This window comes from Triturus cristatus, chromosome 1_1 (assembly GCF_964204655.1).
Source record: "Triturus cristatus chromosome 1_1, aTriCri1.1, whole genome shotgun sequence".
Taxonomy (NCBI): domain Eukaryota; kingdom Metazoa; phylum Chordata; class Amphibia; order Caudata; family Salamandridae; genus Triturus; species Triturus cristatus.
In genome coordinates this window covers 376,751,315-376,767,130 of record NC_140579.1, presented here as the reverse complement: position 1 = coordinate 376,767,130, position 15,816 = coordinate 376,751,315, and positions in this window count along the sequence as shown.

Below are 15,816 nucleotides of genomic sequence, written 5' to 3'. Positions count from 1 at the left end.
CTGATAACAGGTGAGTAAATCGGAATTCGTAGTTTGGCTGATTTTAGAGGAATATTTGAAAGTTCCAAAACTCCATACTTAGATACTTTTCTGCTGAAAACCACACAATGGATTCCTATGGAAGGAAATACAAGTTACTGGTAAGTACACTTAGAATTACTTTTCAGGGTCACTGCTGGGCTAATAGATGCAGCACTGGGTTGTCTCCTGATGACAGGTGAGTAAATTGGATTCGTAGTTCGGCTGATTTTAGAGGAATATTTGTAAGTTCCAAAACTCCACACTTAAAAGAATTTCCAAGTGAAACCAGTCAATGTTATCCTATGGAAGGAAATTCAAGTTACTGGTAAGTACGGTTAGAATTACTTTTCAGGATCAGTACTGGCCTTAAAGATTCAGCACTGAGGTCTCTCCTGATAACAGGTGAGTAAATCGAAATTCGTAGTTCGGCTGATTTTAGAGGAATATTTTAAAGTACCAAAACGCCACACTTGGAAACTTTTCTGCTGAAAACCACACAATGGATTCCTATGGAAGGAAATACAAGTTACTGGTAAGTACGCTTAGAATTACTTTTCAGGGTCAGTGCTGGGCTAAAAGATGCAGCACTGGGTTGTCTCCTGATGACAGGTGAGTAAATTGGAATTCGTAGTTCGGCTGATTTTAGAGGAATATTTTAAAGTTCCAAAACGCCACACTTGGAAGAATTTCCAAGTGAAACCAGTCAATGTTAGCCTATGGAAGGAAATACAAGTTACTGGTAAGTACGCTTAGAATGACTTTTCAGGGTCAGTGCTGGGCTAAAAGATGCAGCACTGGGTTATCTCATGATAACAGGTGAGTAAATCGGAATTCGTAGTTCGGATGATTTTAGAGGAATATTTGTAAGTTCCAAAACTCCACACTTAGAAACTTTTCTGCTGAAAACCACAAAATGGATTCCTATGGAAGGAAATACAAGTTACTGGTAAGTACGCTTAGAATTACTTTTCATGGTCAGTGCTGGGCTAAAAGATGCAGCACTGGGATCTCTCCTGATAACAGGTGAGTAAATCAGAATTCGTAGTTCGGCTGATTTTAGAGGAATATTTGTAAGTTACAAAACTCCACACGTTGATACTTTTCTGCTGAAAACCACACAATGGATTCCTATGGAAGGCAATACAAGTTACTGGTAAGTATGCTTAGAATTAATTTTCAGGGTCAGTGCTGGGCTAAAAGATGCAGCACTGAGTTCTCTCCTGATAACATGTGATTAAATCGGAATTCGTAGTTCGGTGATTTTAGAGGAATATTTTAAAGTTCCAAAACTCCACACTTAGAAGAATTTCCAAGTGAAACCAGTAAATGTTAGCCTATGGCAGAAAATACAAGTTACTGGTAAGTACGCTTAGAATTACTTTTCAGGGTCAGTGCTGGGCTAAATGATGCAGCACTGGGTTGTCTCCTGATAACAGGTGATTAAATAGGAATTCGTAGTTCGGCTGATTTTAGAGGAATATTTGTAAGTTTCAAAACTCCACACTTAGAGGAATTTCCAAGTGAAACCAGTCAATGTTAGCCTATGGAAGGAAATTCAAGTTGCTGGTAAGAATGGTTAGAATTACTTTTCAGGATCAGTACTGGCCTTAAAGATTCAGCAGTGGGTTCTTCCCTGATAACAGGTGAGTAAATTGGAATTTGTAGTTCGGCTGATTTTAGAGGAATATTTGTAAGTTCCAAAACTCCACACTTAGAAACTTTTCTGCTGAAAACCACAGAATGGATTCCTATGGAAGGAAATACGAGTTACTGGTAAGTATGCTTAGAATTACTTTTCAGGGTCAGTACTGGGCTAAAAGATGTAGCACTGGGATCTCTCCTGATAACAGGTGAGTAAATCGGAATTCCTAGTTCGGCTTATTTTAGAGGAATATTTTAAAGTTCCAAAACGCCACACTTAGAAACTTTTCTGCTGAAAACCACACAATGGATTCCTATGGAAGGAAATACAAGTTACTGGTAAGTACACTTTGAATTACTTTTCAGGGTCAGTGCTGGGCTAAAGGATGCAGCACTGGGTTCTCTCCTGATAACAGGTGAGTAAATCGGAATTCGTAGTTTGGCTGATTTTAGAGGAATATTTGTAAGTTCCAAAACTCCATACTTAGATACTTTTCTGCTGAAAACCACACAATGGATTCCTATGGAAGGAAATACAAGTTACTGGTAAGTACACTTAGAATTACTTTTCAGGGTCAGTGCTGGGCTAAAAGATGCAGCACTGGGTTGTCTCCTGATGACAGGTGAGTAAATTGGAATTCGTAGTTCGGCTGATTTTAGAGGAATATTTGTAAGTTCCAAAACTCCACACTTAGAAGAATTTCCAAGTGAAACCAGTCAATGTTATCCTATGGATTTAAATTCAAGTTACTGGTAAGTACGGTTAGAATTACTTTTCAGGATCAGTACTGGCCTTAAAGATTCAGCACTGAGGTCTCTCCTGATAACAGGTGAGTAAATCGAAATTCGTAGTTCGGCTGATTTTAGAGGAATATTTTAAAGTTCCAAAACGCCACACTTGGAAGAATTTCCAAGTGAAACCAGTCAATGTTAGCCTATGGAAGGAAATACAAGTTACTGGTAAGTACGCTTAGAATTACTTTTCAGGGTCAGTGCTGGGCTAAAAGATGCAGCACTGGGTTCTCTCCTGATAACAGGTGAGTAAATCGGAATTCGTAGTTCGGATGATTTTAGAGGAATATTTGTAAGTTCCAAAACTCCACACTTGGAAACTTTTCTGCTGAAAACCACAAAATGGATTCCTATGGAAGGAAATACAAGTTACTGGTAAGTACGCTTAGAATTACTTTTCAGGGTCAGTGCTGGGCTAAAAGATGCAGCACTGGGTTGTCTCCTGATGACAGGTGAGTAAATTGGAATTCGTAGTTCGGCTGATTTTAGAGGAATATTTTAAAGTTCCAAAACGCCACACTTGGAAGAATTTCCAAGTGAAACCAGTCAATGTTAGCCTATGGAAGGAAATACAAGTTACTGGTAAGTACGCTTAGAATGACTTTTCAGGGTCAGTGCTGGGCTAAAAGATGCAGCACTGGGTTATCTCATGATAACAGGTGAGTAAATCGGAATTCGTAGTTCGGATGATTTTAGAGGAATATTTGTAAGTTCCAAAACTCCACACTTAGAAACTTTTCTGCTGAAAACCACAAAATGGATTCCTATGGAAGGAAATACAAGTTACTGGTAAGTACGCTTAGAATTACTTTTCATGGTCAGTGCTGGGCTAAAAGATGCAGCACTGGGATCTCTCCTGATAACAGGTGAGTAAATCAGAATTCGTAGTTCGGCTGATTTTAGAGGAATATTTGTAAGTTACAAAACTCCACACGTTGATACTTTTCTGCTGAAAACCACACAATGGATTCCTATGGAAGGCAATACAAGTTACTGGTAAGTATGCTTAGAATTAATTTTCAGGGTCAGTGCTGGGCTAAAAGATGCAGCACTGAGTTCTCTCCTGATAACATGTGATTAAATCGGAATTCGTAGTTCGGTGATTTTAGAGGAATATTTGTAAGTTTCAAAACTCCACACTTAGAGGAATTTCCAAGTGAAACCAGTCAATGTTAGCCTATGGAAGGAAATTCAAGTTGCTGGTAAGAATGGTTAGAATTACTTTTCAGGATCAGTACTGGCCTTAAAGATTCAGCAGTGGGTTCTTCCCTGATAACAGGTGAGTAAATTGGAATTTGTAGTTCGGCTGATTTTAGAGGAATATTTGTAAGTTCCAAAACTCCACACTTAGAAACTTTTCTGCTGAAAACCACAGAATGGATTCCTATGGAAGGAAATACGAGTTACTGGTAAGTATGCTTAGAATTACTTTTCAGGGTCAGTACTGGGCTAAAAGATGTAGCACTGGGATCTCTCCTGATAACAGGTGAGTAAATCGGAATTCCTAGTTCGGCTTATTTTAGAGGAATATTTGTAAGTTCCAAAACTCCACACTTAGAAACTTTTCTGCTGAAAACCACACAATGGATTCCTATAGAAGGAAATACAAGTTACTGGTAAGTACGCTTCGAATTACTTTTCAGGGTCAGTGCTGGGCTAAAAGATGCAGCACTGGTTTCTCTCCTGATAACAGGTGAGTAAATCGGAATTCGTAGTTCAGCTGATTTTAGAGGAATATTTTAAAGTTCCAAAACTCCACACTTAGAAGAATTTACAAGGGAAACCAGTCAATGTTAGCCTATGGAAGGAAATAGAAGTTACTGATAAGTACGGTTAGAATTACTTTTCAAGATCAGTACTGGCCTTAAAGATTCAGCACTGAGGTCTCTCCTGATAACAGGTGAGTAAATCGGAATTCGTAGTTCGGCTGATTTTAGAGGAATATTTTAAAGTTCCAAATCTCCACACTTAGAAGAATTTTCAAGTGAAACCAGTCAATGTTAGCCTATGGAAGGAAATTCAAGTTACTGGCAAGTACGGTAAGAATTACTTTTCAGGATCAGTACTGGCCTTAAAGATTCAGCACTGGGTTCTCCCCTGATAACAGGTGAGTAAATCGGAATTCGTAGTTCGGCTGATTTTAGAGGAATACTTGTAAGTTCCAAAACTCCACACTTAGAAACTTTTCTGCTGAAAACCACACAATGGATTCCTATGGAATGAAATACAAGTTACTGGTAAGTACGCTTCGAATTACTTTTCAGGGTCAGTGCTGGGCTAAAAGATGCAGCACTGGGTTCTCTCCTGATAACAGGTGAGTAAATCGGAATTCGTAGTTCAGCTGATTTTAGAGGAATATTTTAAAGTTCCAAAACTCCACACTTAGAAGAATTTACAAGGGAAACCAGTCAATGTTAGCCTATGGAAGGAAATAGAAGTTACTGATAAGTACGGTTAGAATTACTTTTCAAGATCAGTACTGGCCTTAAAGATTCAGCACTGAGGTCTCTGCTGATAACAGGTGAGTAAATCGGAATTCGTAGTTCGGCTGATTTTAGAGGAATATTTTAAAGTTCCAAATCTCCACACTTAGAAGAATTTTCAAGTGAAACCAGTCAATGTTAGCCTATGGAAGGAAATTCAAGTTACTGGCAAGTACGGTTAGAATTACTTTTCAGGATCAGTACTGGCCTTAAAGATTCAGCACTGGGTTCTCCCCTGATAACAGGTGAGTAAATCGGAATTCGTAGTTCGGCTGATTTTAGAGGAATATTTGTAAGTTCCAAAAAATCACACTTAGAAACTTTACTGCTGAAAACCTCAGAATGGATTCCTATGGAAGGAAACACAAGCTACTGGTAAGTACGCTTAGAATTACTTTTCAGGGTCAGTGCTGGGCTAAAAGATGCAGCACTGGGTTCTCTCCTGATAACAGGTGAGTAAATCAGAATTCGTAGTTTGGCTGATTTTAGAGGAATATTTGTAAGTTCCAAAACTCCACACTTAGATACTTTTCTGCTGAAAACCACACAATGGATTCCTATGGAAGGAAATACAAGTTACTGGTAAGTACGCTTCGAATTACTTTTCAGGGTCAGTGCTGGGCTAAAAGATGCAGCACTTGGTTGTCTCCTGATAACATGTGGGTAAATCGGAATTCGTAGTTCGGTGATTTTAGAGGAATGTTTTAAAGTTCCAAAACTCCACACTTAGAAGAATTTCCAAGTGAAACCAGTCAATGTTAGCCTATGGCAGGAAATACAAGTTACTGGTAAGTACGCTTAGAATGACTTTTCAGGGTCAGTGCTGGGCTAAAAGATGCAGCACTGGGTTCTCTCCTGATAACAGGTGAGTAAATCGGAATTCGTAGTTCGGCTGATGTTAGAGGAATATTTATAAGTTCCAAAACTCCACACTTAGAAACTTTTCTGCTGAAAACCACACAATGGATTCCTATGGAAGGAAATACAAGTTACTGGTAAGTACGCTTAGAATTACTTTTCATGGTCAGTGCTGGGCTAAAAGATGCAGCACTGGGATCTCTCCTGATAACAGGTGAGTAAATCAGAATTCGTAGTTCGGCTGATTTTAGAGGAATATTTGTAAGTTACAAAACTCCACACGTTGATACTTTTCTGCTGAAAGCCACACAATGGATTCCTATGGAAGGCAATACAAGTTACTGGTAAGTACACTTAGAATTAATTTTCAGGGTCAGTGCTGGGCTAAAAGATGCAGCACTGAGTTCTCTCCTGATAACAGGTAAGTAAATCGGAGTTCGTAGTTCGGCTGATTTTAGAGGAATATTTTAAAGTTCCAAAACGCCACACTTAGAAACTTTTCTACTGAAAACCACACAATGGATTCCTATGGAAGGAAATACAAGTTACTGGTAAGTACACTTTGAATTACTTTTCAGGGTCAGTGCTGGGCTAAAGGATGCAGCACTGGGTTCTCTCCTGATAACAGGTGAGTAAATCGGAATTCGTAGTTTGGCTGATTTTAGAGGAATATTTGTAAGTTCCAAAACTCCATACTTAGATACTTTTCTGCTGAAAACCACACAATGGATTCCTATGGAAGGAAATACAAGTTACTGGTAAGTACACTTAGAATTACTTTTCAGGGTCAGTGCTGGGCTAAAAGATGCAGCACTGGGTTGTCTCCTGATGACAGGTGAGTAAATTGGAATTCGTAGTTCGGCTGATTTTAGAGGAATATTTGTAAGTTCCAAAACTCCACACTTAGAAGAATTTCCAAGTGAAACCAGTCAATGTTATCCTATGGAAGGAAATTCAAGTTACTGGTAAGTACGGTTAGAATTACTTTTCAGGATCAGTACTGGCCTTAAAGATTCAGCACTGAGGTCTCTCCTGATAACAGGTGAGTAAATCGAAATTCGTAGTTCGGCTGATTTTAGAGGAATATTTTAAAGTTCCAAAACGCCACACTTGGAAGAATTTCCAAGTGAAACCAGTCAATGTTAGCCTATGGAAGGAAATACAAGTTACTGGTAAGTACGCTTAGAATGACTTTTCAGGGTCAGTGCTGGGCTAAAAGATGCAGCACTGGGTTCTCTCCTGATAACAGGTGAGTAAATCGGAATTCGTAGTTCGGATGATTTTAGAGGAATATTTGTAAGTTCCAAAACTCCACACTTAGAAACTTTTCTGCTGAAAACCACACAATGGATTCCTATGGAAGGAAATACAAGTTACTGGTAAGTACACTTTGAATTACTTTTCAGGGTCAGTGCTGGGCTAAAGGATGCAGCACTGGGTTCTCTCCTGATAACAGGTGAGTAAATCGGAATTCGTAGTTTGGCTGATTTTAGAGGAATATTTGTAAGTTCCAAAACTCCATACTTAGATACTTTTCTGCTGAAAACCACACAATGGATTCCTATGGAAGGAAATACAAGTTACTGGTAAGTACACTTAGAATTACTTTTCAGGGTCAGTGCTGGGCTAAAAGATGCAGCACTGGGTTGTCTCCTGATGACAGGTGAGTAAATTGGAATTCGTAGTTCGGCTGATTTTAGAGGAATATTTGTAAGTTCCAAAACTCCACACTTAGAAGAATTTCCAAGTGAAACCAGTCAATGTTATCCTATGGAAGGAAATTCAAGTTACTGGTAAGTACGGTTAGAATTACTTTTCAGGATCAGTACTGGCCTTAAAGATTCAGCACTGAGGTCTCTCCTGATAACAGGTGAGTAAATCGAAATTCGTAGTTCGGCTGATTTTAGAGGAATATTTTAAAGTTCCAAAACGCCACACTTGGAAGAATTTCCAAGTGAAACCAGTCAATGTTAGCCTATGGAAGGAAATACAAGTTACTGGTAAGTACGCTTAGAATGACTTTTCAGGGTCAGTGCTGGGCTAAAAGATGCAGCACTGGGTTCTCTCCTGATAACAGGTGAGTAAATCGGAATTCGTAGTTCGGATGATTTTAGAGGAATATTTGTAAGTTCCAAAACTCCACACTTGGAAACTTTTCTGCTGAAAACCACACAATGGATTCCTATGGAAGGAAATACAAGTTACTGGTAAGTACGCTTAGAATTACTTTTCAGGGTCAGTGCTGGGCTAAAAGATGCAGCACTGGGTTGTCTCCTGATGACAGGTGAGTAAATTGGAATTCGTAGTTCGGCTGATTTTAGAGGAATATTTTAAAGTTCCAAAACGCCACACTTGGAAGAATTTCCAAGTGAAACCAGTCAATGTTAGCCTATGGAAGGAAATACAAGTTACTGGTAAGTACGCTTAGAATGACTTTTCAGGGTCAGTGCTGGGCTAAAAGATGCAGCACTGGGTTATCTCATGATAACAGGTGAGTAAATCGGAATTCGTAGTTCGGATGATTTTAGAGGAATATTTGTAAGTTCCAAAACTCCACACTTAGAAACTTTTCTGCTGAAAACCACAAAATGGATTCCTATGGAAGGAAATACAAGTTACTGGTAAGTACGCTTAGAATTACTTTTCATGGTCAGTGCTGGGCTAAAAGATGCAGCACTGGGATCTCTCCTGATAACAGGTGAGTAAATCAGAATTCGTAGTTCGGCTGATTTTAGAGGAATATTTGTAAGTTACAAAACTCCACACGTTGATACTTTTCTGCTGAAAACCACACAATGGATTCCTATGGAAGGCAATACAAGTTACTGGTAAGTATGCTTAGAATTAATTTTCAGGGTCAGTGCTGGGCTAAAAGATGCAGCACTGAGTTCTCTCCTGATAACATGTGATTAAATCGGAATTCGTAGTTCGGTGATTTTAGAGGAATATTTTAAAGTTCCAAAACTCCACACTTAGAAGAATTTCCAAGTGAAACCAGTAAATGTTAGCCTATGGCAGAAAATACAAGTTACTGGTAAGTACGCTTAGAATTACTTTTCAGGGTCAGTGCTGGGCTAAATGATGCAGCACTGGGTTGTCTCCTGATAACAGGTGATTAAATAGGAATTCGTAGTTCGGCTGATTTTAGAGGAATATTTGTAAGTTTCAAAACTCCACACTTAGAGGAATTTCCAAGTGAAACCAGTCAATGTTAGCCTATGGAAGGAAATTCAAGTTGCTGGTAAGAATGGTTAGAATTACTTTTCAGGATCAGTACTGGCCTTAAAGATTCAGCAGTGGGTTCTTCCCTGATAACAGGTGAGTAAATTGGAATTTGTAGTTCGGCTGATTTTAGAGGAATATTTGTAAGTTCCAAAACTCCACACTTAGAAACTTTTCTGCTGAAAACCACAGAATGGATTCCTATGTTAGGAAATACGAGTTACTGGTAAGTATGCTTAGAATTACTTTTCAGGGTCAGTACTGGGCTAAAAGATGTAGCACTGGGATCTCTCCTGATAACAGGTGAGTAAATCGGAATTCCTAGTTCGGCTTATTTTAGAGGAATATTTGTAAGTTCCAAAACTCCACACTTAGAAACTTTTCTGCTGAAAACCACACAATGGATTCCTATGGAAGGAAATACAAGTTACTGGTAAGTACGCTTCGAATTACTTTTCAGGGTCAGTGCTGGGCTAAAAGATGCAGCACTGGGTTCTCTCCTGATAACAGGTGAGTAAATCGGAATTCGTAGTTCAGCTGATTTTAGAGGAATATTTTAAAGTTCCAAAACTCCACACTTAGAAGAATTTACAAGGGAAACCAGTCAATGTTAGCCTATGGAAGGAAATAGAAGTTACTGATAAGTACGGTTAGAATTACTTTTCAAGATCAGTACTGGCCTTAAAGATTCAGCACTGAGGTCTCTCCTGATAACAGGTGAGTAAATCGGAATTCGTAGTTCGGCTGATTTTAGAGGAATATTTTAACGTTCCAAATCTCCACACTTAGAAGAATTTTCAAGTGAAACCAGTCAATGTTAGCCTATGGAAGGAAATTCAAGTTACTGGCAAGTACGGTTAGAATTACTTTTCAGGATCAGAACTGGCCTTAAAGATTCAGCACTGGGTTCTCCCCTGATAACAGGTGAGTAAATCGGAATTCGTAGTTCGGCTGATTTTAGAGGAATATTTGTAAGTTCCAAAAAATCACACTTAGAAACTTTACTGCTGAAAACCTCAGAATGGATTCCTATGGAAGGAAACACAAGCTACTGGTAAGTACGCTTAGAATTACTTTTCAGGGTCAGTGCTGGGCTAAAAGATGCAGCACTGGGTTCTCTCCTGATAACAGGTGAGTAAATCAGAATTCGTAGTTTGGCTGATTTTAGAGGAATATTTGTAAGTTCCAAAACTCCACACTTAGATACTTTTCTGCTGAAAACCACACAATGGATTCCTATGGAAGGAAATACAAGTTACTGGTAAGTACGCTTCGAATTACTTTTCAGGGTCAGTGCTGGGCTAAAAGATGCAGCACTTGGTTGTCTCCTGATAACATGTGGGTAAATCGGAATTCGTAGTTCGGTGATTTTAGAGGAATGTTTTAAAGTTCCAAAACTCCACACTTAGAAGAATTTCCAAGTGAAACCAGTCAATGTTAGCCTATGGCAGGAAATACAAGTTACTGGTAAGTACGCTTAGAATGACTTTTCAGGGTCAGTGCTGGGCTAAAAGATGCAGCACTGGGTTCTCTCCTGATAACAGGTGAGTAAATCGGAATTCGTAGTTCGGCTGATGTTAGAGGAATATTTATAAGTTCCAAAACTCCACACTTAGAAACTTTTCTGCTGAAAACCACACAAAGGATTCCTATGGAAGGAAATACAAGTTACTGGTAAGTACGCTTAGAATTACTTTTCATGGTCAGTGCTGGGCTAAAAGATGCAGCACTGGGATCTCTCCTGATAACAGGTGAGTAAATCAGAATTCGTAGTTCGGCTGATTTTAGAGGAATATTTGTAAGTTACAAAACTCCACACGTTGATACTTTTCTGCTGAAAACCACACAATGGATTCCTATGGAAGGCAATACAAGTTACTGGTAAGTACGCTTAGAATTAATTTTCAGGGTCAGTGCTGGGCTAAAAGATGCAGCACTGTGTTCTCTCCTGATAACAGGTAAGTAAATTGGAGTTCGTAGTTCGGCTGATTTTAGAGGAATATTTTAAAGTTCCAAAACGCCACACTTAGAAACTTTTCTGCTGAAAACCACACAATGGATTCCTATGGAAGGAAATACAAGTTACTGGTAAGTACACTTTGAATTACTTTTCAGGGTCAGTGCTGGGCTAAAGGATGCAGCACTGGGTTCTCTCCTGATAACAGGTGAGTAAATCGGAATTCGTAGTTTGGCTGATTTTAGAGGAATATTTGTAAGTTCCAAAACTCCATACTTAGATACTTTTCTGCTGAAAACCACACAATGGATTCCTATGGAAGGAAATACAAGTTACTGGTAAGTACACTTAGAATTACTTTTCAGGGTCAGTGCTGGGCTAAAAGATGCAGCACTGGGTTGTCTCCTGATGACAGGTGAGTAAATTGGAATTCGTAGTTCGGCTGATTTTAGAGGAATATTTGTAAGTTCCAAAACTCCACACTTGGAAGAATTTCCAAGTGAAACCAGTCAATGTTATCCTATGGAAGGAAATTCAAGTTACTGGTAAGTACGGTTAGAATTACTTTTCAGGATCAGTACTGGCCTTAAAGATTCAGCACTGAGGTCTCTCCTGATAACAGGTGAGTAAATCGAAATTCGTAGTTCGGCTGATTTTAGAGGAATATTTTAAAGTTCCAAAACGCCACACTTGGAAGAATTTCCAAGTGAAACCAGTCAATGTTAGCCTATGGAAGGAAATACAAGTTACTGGTAAGTACGCTTAGAATGACTTTTCAGGGTCAGTGCTGGGCTAAAAGATGCAGCACTGGGTTCTCTCCTGATAACAGGTGAGTAAATCGGAATTCGTAGTTCGGATGATTTTAGAGGAATATTTGTAAGTTCCAAAACTCCACACTTGGAAACTTTTCTGCTGAAAACCACACAATGGATTCCTATGGAAGGAAATACAAGTTACTGGTAAGTACGCTTAGAATTACTTTTCAGGGTCAGTGCTGGGCTAAAAGATGCAGCACTGGGTTGTCTCCTGATGACAGGTGAGTAAATTGGAATTCGTAGTTCGGCTTATTTTAGAGGAATATTTGTAAGTTCCAAAACTCCACACTTAGAAACTTTTCTGCTGAAAACCACACAATGGATTCCTATGGAAGGAAATACAAGTTACTGGTAAGTACGCTTCGAATTACTTTTCAGGGTCAGTGCTGGGCTAAAAGATGCAGCACTGGGTTCTCTCCTGATAACAGGTGAGTAAATCGGAATTCGTAGTTCAGCTGATTTTAGAGGAATATTTTAAAGTTCCAAAACTCCACACTTAGAAGAATTTACAAGGGAAACCAGTCAATGTTAGCCTATGGAAGGAAATAGAAGTTACTGATAAGTACGGTTAGAATTACTTTTCAAGATCAGTACTGGCCTTAAAGATTCAGCACTGAGGTCTCTCCTGATAACAGGTGAGTAAATCGGAATTCGTAGTTCGGCTGATTTTAGAGGAATATTTTAACGTTCCAAATCTCCACACTTAGAAGAATTTTCAAGTGAAACCAGTCAATGTTAGCCTATGGAAGGAAATTCAAGTTACTGGCAAGTACGGTTAGAATTACTTTTCAGGATCAGAACTGGCCTTAAAGATTCAGCACTGGGTTCTCCCCTGATAACAGGTGAGTAAATCGGAATTCGTAGTTCGGCTGATTTTAGAGGAATATTTGTAAGTTCCAAAAAATCACACTTAGAAACTTTACTGCTGAAAACCTCAGAATGGATTCCTATGGAAGGAAACACAAGCTACTGGTAAGTACGCTTAGAATTACTTTTCAGGGTCAGTGCTGGGCTAAAAGATGCAGCACTGGGTTCTCTCCTGATAACAGGTGAGTAAATCAGAATTCGTAGTTTGGCTGATTTTAGAGGAATATTTGTAAGTTCCAAAACTCCACACTTAGATACTTTTCTGCTGAAAACCACACAATGGATTCCTATGGAAGGAAATACAAGTTACTGGTAAGTACGCTTCGAATTACTTTTCAGGGTCAGTGCTGGGCTAAAAGATGCAGCACTTGGTTGTCTCCTGATAACATGTGGGTAAATCGGAATTCGTAGTTCGGTGATTTTAGAGGAATGTTTTAAAGTTCCAAAACTCCACACTTAGAAGAATTTCCAAGTGAAACCAGTCAATGTTAGCCTATGGCAGGAAATACAAGTTACTGGTAAGTACGCTTAGAATGACTTTTCAGGGTCAGTGCTGGGCTAAAAGATGCAGCACTGGGTTCTCTCCTGATAACAGGTGAGTAAATCGGAATTCGTAGTTCGGCTGATGTTAGAGGAATATTTATAAGTTCCAAAACTCCACACTTAGAAACTTTTCTGCTGAAAACCACACAAAGGATTCCTATGGAAGGAAATACAAGTTACTGGTAAGTACGCTTAGAATTACTTTTCATGGTCAGTGCTGGGCTAAAAGATGCAGCACTGGGATCTCTCCTGATAACAGGTGAGTAAATCAGAATTCGTAGTTCGGCTGATTTTAGAGGAATATTTGTAAGTTACAAAACTCCACACGTTGATACTTTTCTGCTGAAAACCACACAATGGATTCCTATGGAAGGCAATACAAGTTACTGGTAAGTACGCTTAGAATTAATTTTCAGGGTCAGTGCTGGGCTAAAAGATGCAGCACTGTGTTCTCTCCTGATAACAGGTAAGTAAATTGGAGTTCGTAGTTCGGCTGATTTTAGAGGAATATTTTAAAGTTCCAAAACGCCACACTTAGAAACTTTTCTGCTGAAAACCACACAATGGATTCCTATGGAAGGAAATACAAGTTACTGGTAAGTACACTTTGAATTACTTTTCAGGGTCAGTGCTGGGCTAAAGGATGCAGCACTGGGTTCTCTCCTGATAACAGGTGAGTAAATCGGAATTCGTAGTTTGGCTGATTTTAGAGGAATATTTGTAAGTTCCAAAACTCCATACTTAGATACTTTTCTGCTGAAAACCACACAATGGATTCCTATGGAAGGAAATACAAGTTACTGGTAAGTACACTTAGAATTACTTTTCAGGGTCAGTGCTGGGCTAAAAGATGCAGCACTGGGTTGTCTCCTGATGACAGGTGAGTAAATTGGAATTCGTAGTTCGGCTGATTTTAGAGGAATATTTGTAAGTTCCAAAACTCCACACTTAGAAGAATTTCCAAGTGAAACCAGTCAATGTTATCCTATGGAAGGAAATTCAAGTTACTGGTAAGTACGGTTAGAATTACTTTTCAGGATCAGTACTGGCCTTAAAGATTCAGCACTGAGGTCTCTCCTGATAACAGGTGAGTAAATCGAAATTCGTAGTTCGGCTGATTTTAGAGGAATATTTTAAAGTTCCAAAACACCACACTTGGAAGAATTTCCAAGTGAAACCAGTCAATGTTAGCCTATGGAAGGAAATACAAGTTACTGGTAAGTACGCTTAGAATGACTTTTCAGGGTCAGTGCTGGGCTAAAAGATGCAGCACTGGGTTCTCTCCTGATAACAGGTGAGTAAATCGGAATTCGTAGTTCGGATGATTTTAGAGGAATATTTGTAAGTTCCAAAACTCCACACTTGGAAACTTTTCTGCTGAAAACCACACAATGGATTCCTATGGAAGGAAATACAAGTTACTGGTAAGTACGCTTAGAATTACTTTTCAGGGTCAGTGCTGGGCTAAAAGATGCAGCACTGGGTTGTCTCCTGATGACAGGTGAGTAAATTGGAATTCGTAGTTCGGCTGATTTTAGAGGAATATTTTAAAGTTCCAAAACGCCACACTTGGAAGAATTTCCAAGTGAAACCAGTCAATGTTAGCCTATGGAAGGAAATACAAGTTACTGGTAAGTACGCTTAGAATGACTTTTCAGGGTCAGTGCTGGTCTAAAAGATGCAGCACTGGGTTATCTCATGATAACAGGTGAGTAAATCGGAATTCGTAGTTCGGATGATTTTAGAGGAATATTTGTAAGTTCCAAAACTCCACACTTAGAAACTTTTCTGCTGAAAACCACAAAATGGATTCCTATGGAAGGAAATACAAGTTACTGGTAAGTACGCTTAGAATTACTTTTCATGGTCAGTGCTGGGCTAAAAGATGCAGCACTGGGATCTCTCCTGATAACAGGTGAGTAAATCAGAATTCGTAGTTCGGCTGATTTTAGAGGAATATTTGTAAGTTACAAAACTCCACACGTTGATACTTTTCTGCTGAAAACCACACAATGGATTCCTATGGAAGGCAATACAAGTTACTGGTAAGTATGCTTAGAATAAATTTTCAGGGTCAGTGCTGGGCTAAAAGATGCAGCACTGAGTTCTCTCCTGATAACATGTGATTAAATCGGAATTCGTAGTTCGGTGATTTTAGAGGAATATTTTAAAGTTCCAAAACTCCACACTTAGAAGAATTTCCAAGTGAAACCAGTAAATGTTAGCCTATGGCAGAAAATACAAGTTACTGGTAAGTACGCTTAGAATTACTTTTCAGGGTCAGTGCTGGGCTAAATGATGCAGCACTGGGTTGTCTCCTGATAACAGGTGATTAAATAGGAATTCGTAGTTCGGCTGATTTTAGAGGAATATGTGTAAGTTTCAAAACTCCACACTTAGAGGAATTTCCAAGTGAAACCAGTCAATGTTAGCCTATGGAAGGAAATTCAAGTTGCTGGTAAGAATGGTTAGACTTACTTTTCAGGATCAGTACTGGCCTTAAAGATTCAGCAGTGGGTTCTTCCCTGATAACAGGTGAGTAAATTGGAATTTGTAGTTCGGCTGATTTTAGAGGAATATTTGTAAGTTCCAAAACTCCACACTTAGAAACTTTTCT